Genomic DNA, 10686 nt, shown 5'->3' with positions numbered 1-10686 from the left:
ATCAAATTTGTTTCTTGTTTTCCATGAAGGACTTTGATCTTTTCTAAACCCTCTTCTAGCTAGTCTCTGATTTCTTCTTCCCATAAGCTTTCTGAATTTTCTTACAACCAGTGCCAACTCTTTATCATCATCACAAGATAACTCTTCCAGCTCTTCTTTAAGAATGCTGACTTTTAGTGCAATGCTCTTTTTCTTTTCTTTTGTTTCCTTCCTGTATTCTTCTTTTTCTTCCTTGAGTTCTAACTCATAAGTGAGGAGAGAACCACAAATCTCATTTAGAGTAATAATATTTATGTCCTTGGCTTCTCAGATTGCAGTCACGTTAGGCTTTCAATTTTTTGGTAGACTTCTAAGAAGTCTTTTAACAATCTCATGCTCGGGTATTGGTTTGCCTAGCTGACTAAGTTTGTTTGTGATATTTGTGAATCTATTTAACATGTTGGTGATATCTTCACCAGGCTCCATCTTAAACATTTCACAATTATAGGTCAAGAGGGCTATCTTGGACTCCTTGACTAGAGAAGTCCCTTCATGGATAATCCTAAACTTATCCCACACTTGTTTAGCTATTGTACAACTTGATACTTTGTTGAATTCTGTGGGAGTCAAGGTACAATGCAATGTATTGATAGCCTTAAAATTTGTTTGGACTTTATTAGTTTCAGCCTCGGTCCATTCAAACCTTGGTTTTGGGATCATCTCATTTGTCACTACATTTAGAGTTAAGGGAATGTATGGTCCATCTGTTATAACATCCCACATCTCATAATCAATTGCTCTAATATATATAGACATCATAGTGCTCCAATAAGGATAGTTAGAGCCATCAAACAGAGGTAGTCTGTTTGTTGATTGTCCCTCAGCAACTACTGATTTTAGTTGAGCTATTTGGATCTTCTCAAAGGGTGTTAGACCATAAGAATAGGGAACTAGCTCTGATACCACTTGTTGGTCCCAATTAAATGTGCTAGAAGGGGGTGAATAGTACTTTTTGGCTCTTGGAAAGATGAGAAACTAATTTAAAAAGCAATGAAAGTAAAAATAGAGTAGACAATGCGCAGGAATTTAGAGTAGTTCGGTCCAAGACCTACATCCACTACTTTGATTATCCAACCAATCCACTAAGAACTAGTGAAATTAACAAGCTTTCACTAAGTTTAACAATGGCTTTTACCAGGCTTAGCCAAAACCTTTCACAATAGTTTTTTTCGGGCTCAATTATAACCCAACACCTAACTTTTCAAGGCTAACTTAGAACCTTAACTCAAACAAGCAATCCTAGCTTAATTGAACCCCTTAGAGTGACACTTTCACTCTAAGAACATAAAGAGAAATGAAAAAGAAGTGTACCTATGATCACAATGTTGATCTAAGTGGTACAAGTTGCAGTGCAAAATACAATTACAAAGATGGACGTTGAGTGCAGTGAAGTACAGAGGATGTTTTCTGGTTTTTCAGCTCTTTTGTGTGTTTTTGGAAGCCTTCAATACATTTCTAGCTGTTGAAACCCTATTTTATACTTGGAAAAACAACTCTGATGGCAGTTTGACAGTTTTCTAACCGTTGAAAACAGTTGGGAGTTGGTTTTAGCAGTTAAACTGTCCTTTAGTGTAGAATTCAAACTTGCAGGAAGAATGCTCTTAGTCGACTAACCGATATCTTAGTCGACTAAGTTGTCTTTGTCTTTTGTTCCCAATTTTTGGTAGTTCTAGCAATGTGCACTTAGTCGACTAACTCATTCCTTGGTCGACTAAGTTGGTTTTGTTTCTCAATACTCTTCAGCCCGTCAACCTTTGATTTAAATCTTAACTAGCTAACTCTTCATTAATCAACTAAAGGACTTTTGTCTTGCTGTTCAATTGTGACTTCCTCATTCCTATGCTCTTTGATATGTGCATTTCAATGATTGATTACATATTTACATATAATTTTTGTCCTGCACACTCAAGTAGAAATATTAAACCCAAATGAATGAGAATATTTTATTATCATCAAAAACTAATGGAGCCAACAAAGTCATCATAAATTAATAAAAATAATCTATACAGGTCACAATTAACATCCAAATTTCATAAAAAATATATGCATTAAAATCCTTAATTCAAAGTTAAGTTGCTACGATTAAAAGTAACCACAAACACACAATGTCTAAAAAGTCAAACAAATATAAACATAAATTTCAAGTGCTATTGTACGCCATATTAAAAAAGTGTCTAAGTCCAAATGTAGAAAATTAATAGGCTTTATATCATGAAATTCACTTTCTTACTCGACAGAATCTGAACTTGAACTATGCAAAGGTCCTTTTTTGAATGTTTCTTCCCCGCCATCATTGCTTACATACTTGCCAGATATTCATTCATGCTTGCAAAAGTCTCTTTCATTTCCTCGCGCATCTTACTCAAGTGGTTTGATAGATTTTGCACTTTATCTTTCAACCTAATTGTAGTATTGGTAGCAGTTGAAATGCTAAGGTCAATTGCTGACTCTGTTGTTGCTGCATTATTAAGTATAGTTATAGCAGGCCTCCGAGAACCAAACCCATACATGTGAGTGAGTGTAATCGCCATCCCTCCAATTGCTTCAGTTTAAGCATGTGGATTGAATTCTAGCTGTGAGGATGAATTTTCACCATAATTTTGTGATAATGCAAAAGTATACTTTTCCTACAAAAAATTTAAAAAAGATTAGTATTCAATTATATTGTCAACTTTGAAGTAAAAATCAATCAATTTTTTACGTACACTAATAGCTTTAGACTTGTTGTTTACGAAATCACTGCGAGCCCTTAAACGTTTATGGGTGTGACTGAACACTTTCACAAAGCTAACATCTCAATCCATCTAGATTGCTTGCATTCATTTACAACTATACTCAATCATAAGGCTATCTTTTTGTGCCATAGCCTAAAGAGTGTATCAAACAACATTCTACTAAAATGAAATTTGGAATATCAAAACAATAAACCTTAACTCTCATCGTCATATAACATAGCTAACATAAGTGAAGAACTTGTACCGTAAAGACACATATTTTAGCATTGTAATCTGGTGATGCTTTTGAAATAGTAAAAAACTTTGATGAATGTCACTCTCTAACTCAAGTTCTTAATTATTCTTGATTAATCCTATCTTCAAACTGCATATGACAAATGCCAAGATGACCAGGAAATTACGATGAGCAAGTACGGATAGACAATCACCAACTTATAAGGAAATACTTATTTTCAATAAATTTTTTTTTTTTTAGGAATTTCACATGCTCTATCAATTTCATACCTTGCAAGGAGAACAAGAAGATGTAGTTAGAATATATGAGAACAAGGAGATGTACAATTAGAATATATTATATAGCATATTACAAGTTAATTTGATAAAGAATTGGAATTATTACCAAGTCAAGTAAAAGTTTGAGTAAAAAATATATATTTGATTGCTCAAGTTGACTTCCAATTTTGTTACACTCTTTTGGCTCAAGGTGGCAATTGTCAATTCTTCACTATGGACTAGCACCAAAATTTGAATTCAAGCTTGAATCTTGCCACTCCATTTTTGTCCAGTTGTACCATGCCTTTCTTGGTCACCAAGTTTCTAAGTTTTACTTTTGATACTTTAAAAATTGACTTCTTCTCATTGTAGAATCAGTTCTTTCTTCCTTACTTTTCTCCTTCTGCCTTTAGTTTCTCCAAAATCGATTCTTTGTTTTTTAGGTGACGGCTCTTCACAAGGTCTGTAGCTTTTATCTTTCAAAAATTGATTTCTTCTTTTCTCAGAATCGATTCTTCACTGTTGATCTTTGCCCAAGAACTGACTTCTTCTTCTCCAGAATCGATTTGTCCTATAGTTAAAGAAATATATTTTGCCTCTTTTTCGTTTAAAACTCAAGTTATTTCTTTTGAAAACTTGATCCTTGGGTTGGCACATTTAATTTTGAAAACATGAAACTTTTGAGAAAATTAAAAGCATGATCATCCATATTAAAAATATGTTCAAACAATTAAAGCATTTCAATATATTTTTTTATGAACGTTAACTTTAATGATTCTTTAAGGATTTTCTTCATACTCAAAAATTTCTTTCACTTTCAAAGCTCATTAAGTTCAATCAATTTTTTCATGTCAAAACAAGAATAAAGCAACATACTTATTAAGCATCATTATGAAAATGCGAAAAAGCCTTTTGGTGGGAAAACAGTACTGTTTGGTGATGATTTTAGGCAAATTTTACCTGTTGTAGAGGGCGCCACAAAATAAAAAATACTTAACGCATGTATAAATTAGTCATTCTTATGAAAACATTGCCATATCCATCGATTGATATTGAACGTGAGGCTTTATAGATCTCATACTAATGAACAAATCAAGTTTGAAATTTCAACTTTTGCTCAGTGGTTATTAGATATAAAGGAAGGTAAAATTACAGCTACTAGCTATGATCTTGAGGAGGAGCCCTGCTGGATACAAATACCTCAAGATTTGTTGGTTTCATTTAGTGAAACCCAATAGAAACTATCATTTTGACTATGTATGATAATCTACAACAGAATTTTGTAGACTTAGATTATTTAAAACAAAGATCAATTTTAAGTCCTCATAATGAGACTGTGGATTTAATAAACTCATATCTCCTTGGTCTTATTACAAGTCCATTGAAGTCTTATTATAGCGTCAATCAGATGTTAAAAGCTTTAAACTATTCTACAGAATTCGAACTCTTATATCTAGTAGAATTTTTAAACTCACTTAGTTTTCCTAGTATTCTTGACCATCGATTGGATTTGCAGGTAAATACATTAGATATGCTATTAAGGAATATAAACAAAAGCTTTGGATTATATAACGGAACCAGAGTTTTGGTTACTCAATTAGATGCTAATGTCATAGAAGGAAAGATAATATCAAGAGTTTTTGCAAATGGTATTGTTTTTATTCCAAAGATAGTCATGACAATCAAACAACGAAAATGGCCTTTTGTTTTTCAAAGAAAATAAATCCAAGTGAAATTATGCTATAGTATGACAATAATAAAAAATTAAGGACAAACTCTTGATATCATCAGTTTGTATTTACCAATACCTGTATTTATGCATGGTCAATTTTATGTCGCTTTATCAAGAGTTACGTTTCAACAAAGGTTGAAGATTCTAATCTTGAATGAAGATAAAGGACAGTAAAACGAAACCAAAAAATATAATCTACAAAGAAATTTTTGATAATTTATAGCCAGGTTATGGTAATCTCCTTCACTACTTAATATAATTGTGTGCATTTACAAACCTTTTATGTGCTTTGTACAACTTTAGCTATTACAAAATGACTCATTTCTACAAGTACCTCATTGGTGTTGTTTATGATCTCTTATAATTTGTAGTTTAAACAAAATTGTTTTAAACCTAATGTGCTTTTTGTTTGTATTTTGTAAACATTCTTAATATAGACTATATGTGTTTTTACTAACAGATAATGCCACAAAATGTTCTTTCTTCAAACTGCTGCCTATATTATACAATTTGAGACCATCATATCTACAAATACAAATAACAATGAGTACTACAAATCCAATACTTCAAGATTATTTATAATATGATAAAATTAATTTTATACAAATGTCTATCTTCAGGTAAAAATGACTCATGAGTATCTGAATGAACTGCAATTATTTAAGCTAGCAAATACAATACATGTGAAGGGATTATGGATTTGGCAGTCAATGACACTAGACAATCTTAAAAACCTTCTCAGCCATGATCTTTTGCTTGCGGATGTGAAGTAATCTATACAATAAATTTTACTTTTACTTTGGTATACATATTTAGAAAATTTGAAATTGATTTTAGGATAAAAATGTATTATCTCTGTTTATTGTAGAAAAATGTAATCCAAGCAATGATAAGAGGATTGGATGCACCACAGTTTGCCCCTATATTGAAATAAAGTTCTGTTTATTTGATTAACAAATTTCGGTGATGAAAGTTAAGAACAATTTTATTTTCCTTCCTGGAGATATAGTGGTACTATTTTCAATGCTAACAACAGTCATAGAAATCTATGATGATGTTACTGGATACCCTAACTATCACTTCAACTTTATAGAGTATAGTTCCCTGCATGATAGGATACATTAGAAGAAAATGTTAACAAGTATTGGAAATAAATGTTTTCTTTATACGATTCTATCATGTAAGTTAACTCTTGATTTGTTTAACAATCTTGCTTCCATTAATATGTTGTAGATGTAATTAGAATGCTAACAACCATGACCCCTGTAACAATAGTATAGTTGAATAATAGAGACCTCCTTGTATAAAAACAAGATATCTACATTCAAAACAAGAGGTAAATCAACAAAATAAACAAATAATTACATTTATCAACTATATTGCTTATCTATTTATATGATATACTTACATATTTTATATCTTTGAACAGTTACAACATCTTAAAGGTCATATTTGTGAGACCTTGACCTTTCTAGACTCGTAAATAGAAGTACACGCAATTTCCTTAATCAGAGGTAATTTCGTCATTTCCTTAGAAAGCCCCTAAAAGTAAGTTTTAAACAATATTAAGGACTAAGTAGGCCTAAGGCATAAATGAATGATGAAAATATGGGTAAAATGATGAAGGAAATAAAAATGGTGATGATTTTCACGGTAGGGGCAAAATGGTCATTTTTCACCTCGAGTCAAAATTTTTAAGTTTTCATGAACCCGAACATTTCTAGACCATTATGGACCTTGTCCCAGTGTCAAAGGAGTAAAAAGATTGCATAAAGGATTAGAGGAGAATAAGTTAATTTGTGGAGGGGTATTTTCGTAATTTAAGTGAAGTGGATAAGCATGGGCTATAAATATCTCTTTCTTCCAGCAGCTTTTTCATTCTCCAGCAGCTTTTCTTCTTCTTCTTCTTCTTCTATTTCATGTTACTTCCAACCTCCATGGGAGCTTGATATGAACCTCCATAACCTCCCTCAAAATAGCTCCACTTTTCATGCTTGTGGTGCACCCTTTCATAAACCCTTGTGCTCTTCCACTCTCTCACTTTAAAATCCTTGAAAAATCCTACTTCCATATTCTCTCTCACTAGCTAGGTGTTTAGAGAGAGAAAGAGGGAGCTTTTATAATAGCTTGGAGAATTGTTGGAAAGAATTTCAAAGTTACAAAGCTATTAAGGTGAGTTGTAAATTAGAGTTGAATTTTTAGTGTTGAGAATGGCTAGAGATTTGACTTGTGAATATTTTGTAGTTGAGGTTGTAAATTCACTTTAGACTGATTAGGATAGTGAAAATGGATAGCCATTTAATGGCACTTGGAAACTAGTAGGTGATAGCTTGTAGAACTTGTAATTATGAGAATTGAGTTAATTGTGAGGTTAATATGATGATAGGTTCCAACGAAGCCCCACCGTCCCATTTGGACCATTAGGGAAGTTAGAATCGACTAAAGGTTCAACAAAATACCGATGAGTGGACTTGCATTTCAAACTTGTTTTGGGGATGTGAATGTATTTGCACAAGATATTTGAATGATTTTATCCAACTTTTCTTTGAAAATGTGTGCCAGGGAACAAACCTTGATTAAATGTTTTTGATATTGTGAGATGTGAGATGTGTATAAGGATGAATCATATGCTTTATATTATGTTGGTATGTATGTATATATCTTATGAATATGTGCTGTGTATTGATGAATCATGTTGGGTGATGATGTTGAGTGTGCGGGTAGGGAGTGCACACATGATGATGATGAAGTGTGCGAGTAGGGAGTGCACACATGATGATGATAGAGTGTGCCAGTAGGGAGTGCACACATGATGACGATGTATGTATATGTAAATGTGTGTGTTATAGAAAGCTCATGAATATGGTTTATGGATGTAATGCATGTGAAATTTGGCATGATGAATCTTGAGAATTACCCTTTTTCTTGCAAATTGATTTTTATTACAACACCAAACGGATTTTTAGTGCAAAGGAGGTCCTTTTAACACTTAGGTGCCCTGTTTCTCATTGTAGCGAGAAACATTCTGTTTTGGCAACCAACAACCCGCTGCAGCGAGAATAAATCTCGCTATAGCTAGAAACTCTTGAGTTTTACTGCAGTGCTTTCACTTCAATGAAGATTTTGACTACATTCCCATCCGAACTGGGAAAAGTGGTAAACACAAAAGTTGTATCCCTACCTCTTATCTTTCTAATGGTTCAAAAATCAGGTCAATTGAACTTCTATAATGGGAGACATGATAGAAAAACTGAAATACATGCAAACTGACACTATTTTCTCGTTGCTGCGAGAAACTTTCTGTTTTAGCCGCCCGAATCTCGCTGCAGCGTGAATGAACTTTGTTGCAATGAGCAACTTGCTTCCATGCTTGCTACCTTGCTTGATTTTAACATACTTTTCACCCATTTAACTTCATGGATTGATTATGGGTTTTTGCAACACTATGAGGTTATTAATCAGAGTTTGAAATGAGGGGTTTTTGGTAAGAAACTAAATCAATTGCATTGTTTTTGAAACAAGTGCATCATGATTTTCAAATTCTTCCTATTGATTGCTTGTTCCCTTCTTATGTTCACTCATTGGGTTTATACTCACCGTTTTCAACTTCATGTTTTCAGATCAAGAGGCAACCGGTAACTAGGTCGAGGTGCCCTTGTAGATTCGTTTCCTTGGTAGGTATCTTGGCATTTAGTAGCCGTAAGTCACTTGGGTCTCTCCGCTGGAAATCGGGTCTCCTTTTTAATATGTATAGATAAACCTGATGTAAATTATTTAGACATATGTTTTAGACAATACATGTATACTTGATTGGTAATGCCACTACAAGTTGGCAATGCTTAGTATTAATTTGATTCGAAGTTATGAAATGTGACTTAGCAACCTTTGATGGAATGATGAACAGGTCATATTAATAGGCTTGCTTGGGCTTAGTGGACTACGTCCATTGGGCCCATGCGCCGGTCATAGCCCGAAATTTGGGTTGTGACAATATTGTATAGAGATATAGCATTGAACATATAAAATGAGGAATTACTCCACTAAAGCACAAATGTTGTGTTTATCTTTACTGGTCGAATGGTTAAAAGCTACATGCATGAGTACAATGCATAAAAAGCATTTAGTAATCAAACTCATAACTTCATATAGAAATTATATAAAAACTTTTGGAAGTCTCAAATAAATGTGCTAAAGGGGGGGGGTGAATAACACTTTTTGGCTTTTGGCAAGATAAGGAACTAATTTAAAAAGCAATGAAATAAAAACAGAGTAAATAATGCGTAGGAATTTAGAGTGGTTCTGTCCAAGACCTACATCCACTACCTTGATTATTCAACCAAGGGTTTTCCAAATCAATCCACTATAAAAGGTGAAATTTATAAGCTTTCACCAAGCTTTACAATGACTTTTACCAAGCTCAGCCAAAACCTTTCACAATAGTTTTTCTTGGGCTCAACTATAACCCAACACTTAACTTTTCAAGGCTAAGTTAGAACCTATACCCAATCAAGCAATTCTAGCTTGAATCAATCCCTAAGAGTGACTCTCTCACTCTAAGAATACAAGAAGAGAAGTAAAAGGAGTGTACCTATGATCACAAGGTTGATCTAAGTGATACAAATGAAGTGTAGATCACAATTACAAATATGAGAGTTGAGTGCAGTAAATGAGCAGTAGCTGTTTTTTGGTTTTTCAGCTCTTTTGTGTGTTCTTGAAAGCCTTCTTTTTCATTTCTAGCCGTTGGAACCCTTTTTTATACTTGAAAAATTAGCTCTGATGTGAGTTAGATAGTTTTTGACCATTGGGAATAGTTTGGTAGCAATTCTGGCCATTAATCTATCTTCTAGTGCACAATTCAAAATTTTTGGTAGAATGCTTTTAGTCGACTAATGGATATCTTAGTCGACCAAGTCGTCTCTGTCTTCTGATCCCAGTTTCTAGCAGTTCTGGGAGTGTGCACTTAGTCGACTAACTCATTCCTTGGTCGACTAAGTTGGTTCTGTTTCTCAATACTCTTCAGCCCGCCAACTTTTGATTTAAATCTTAGCTGACTAACTCTTCATTAATCGACTAAGGGGTTTCTGTCTTATTGATCAATTGTGACTTCCTTATTTCTATGCTATTTGATATGTGCATTTGAATGATTGATCAAATATTTGCATACAATTTTTGTCCTGCACACTTAATTAGAAATATTAGACCCAAATGAAATGGGAATGTTTTATTATCATCAAAAACTAATGGAGCCAACAACTTTATGCATCACTATATGCATCATCCTGTTCAGCAACAAGGATGTACATCAATCTTGATATACCAAAAGTTAATGAAATCAGGACAAGGAAACCTTAACAAAATCTCTATTATCTTAGCTTATAATTAACCATTATTTTTCAAACAATATAATGTTTTCCAACAAAAAAGAATTGGCATGTATGAACAACAACCAATCTGACCACAGCTCCAACCAATTGAAACTAAAAGGCTATTGCAACTTAGTCAACTACAGAGAACATCAAAGGTCATTGTTGCAGACTTGCTAGCAATGGAACCAAAAAAAATTATGGTAGAATCTTCCCTCCATCCCACCATAATAGTTATAACAAATATTAATTGCACAATTATAATGCACAACGACTAAAAGTCTTCATCACATATCTATTCTTGCAGATTCAACTTTTACAGAAT

This window comes from Theobroma cacao, chromosome 3 (genome assembly GCF_053813885.1).
Source record: "Theobroma cacao isolate CCN51 chromosome 3, ASM5381388v1, whole genome shotgun sequence".
Taxonomy (NCBI): Eukaryota; Viridiplantae; Streptophyta; class Magnoliopsida; order Malvales; family Malvaceae; genus Theobroma; species Theobroma cacao.
Note: the sequence above shows the minus strand (reverse complement) of the source record.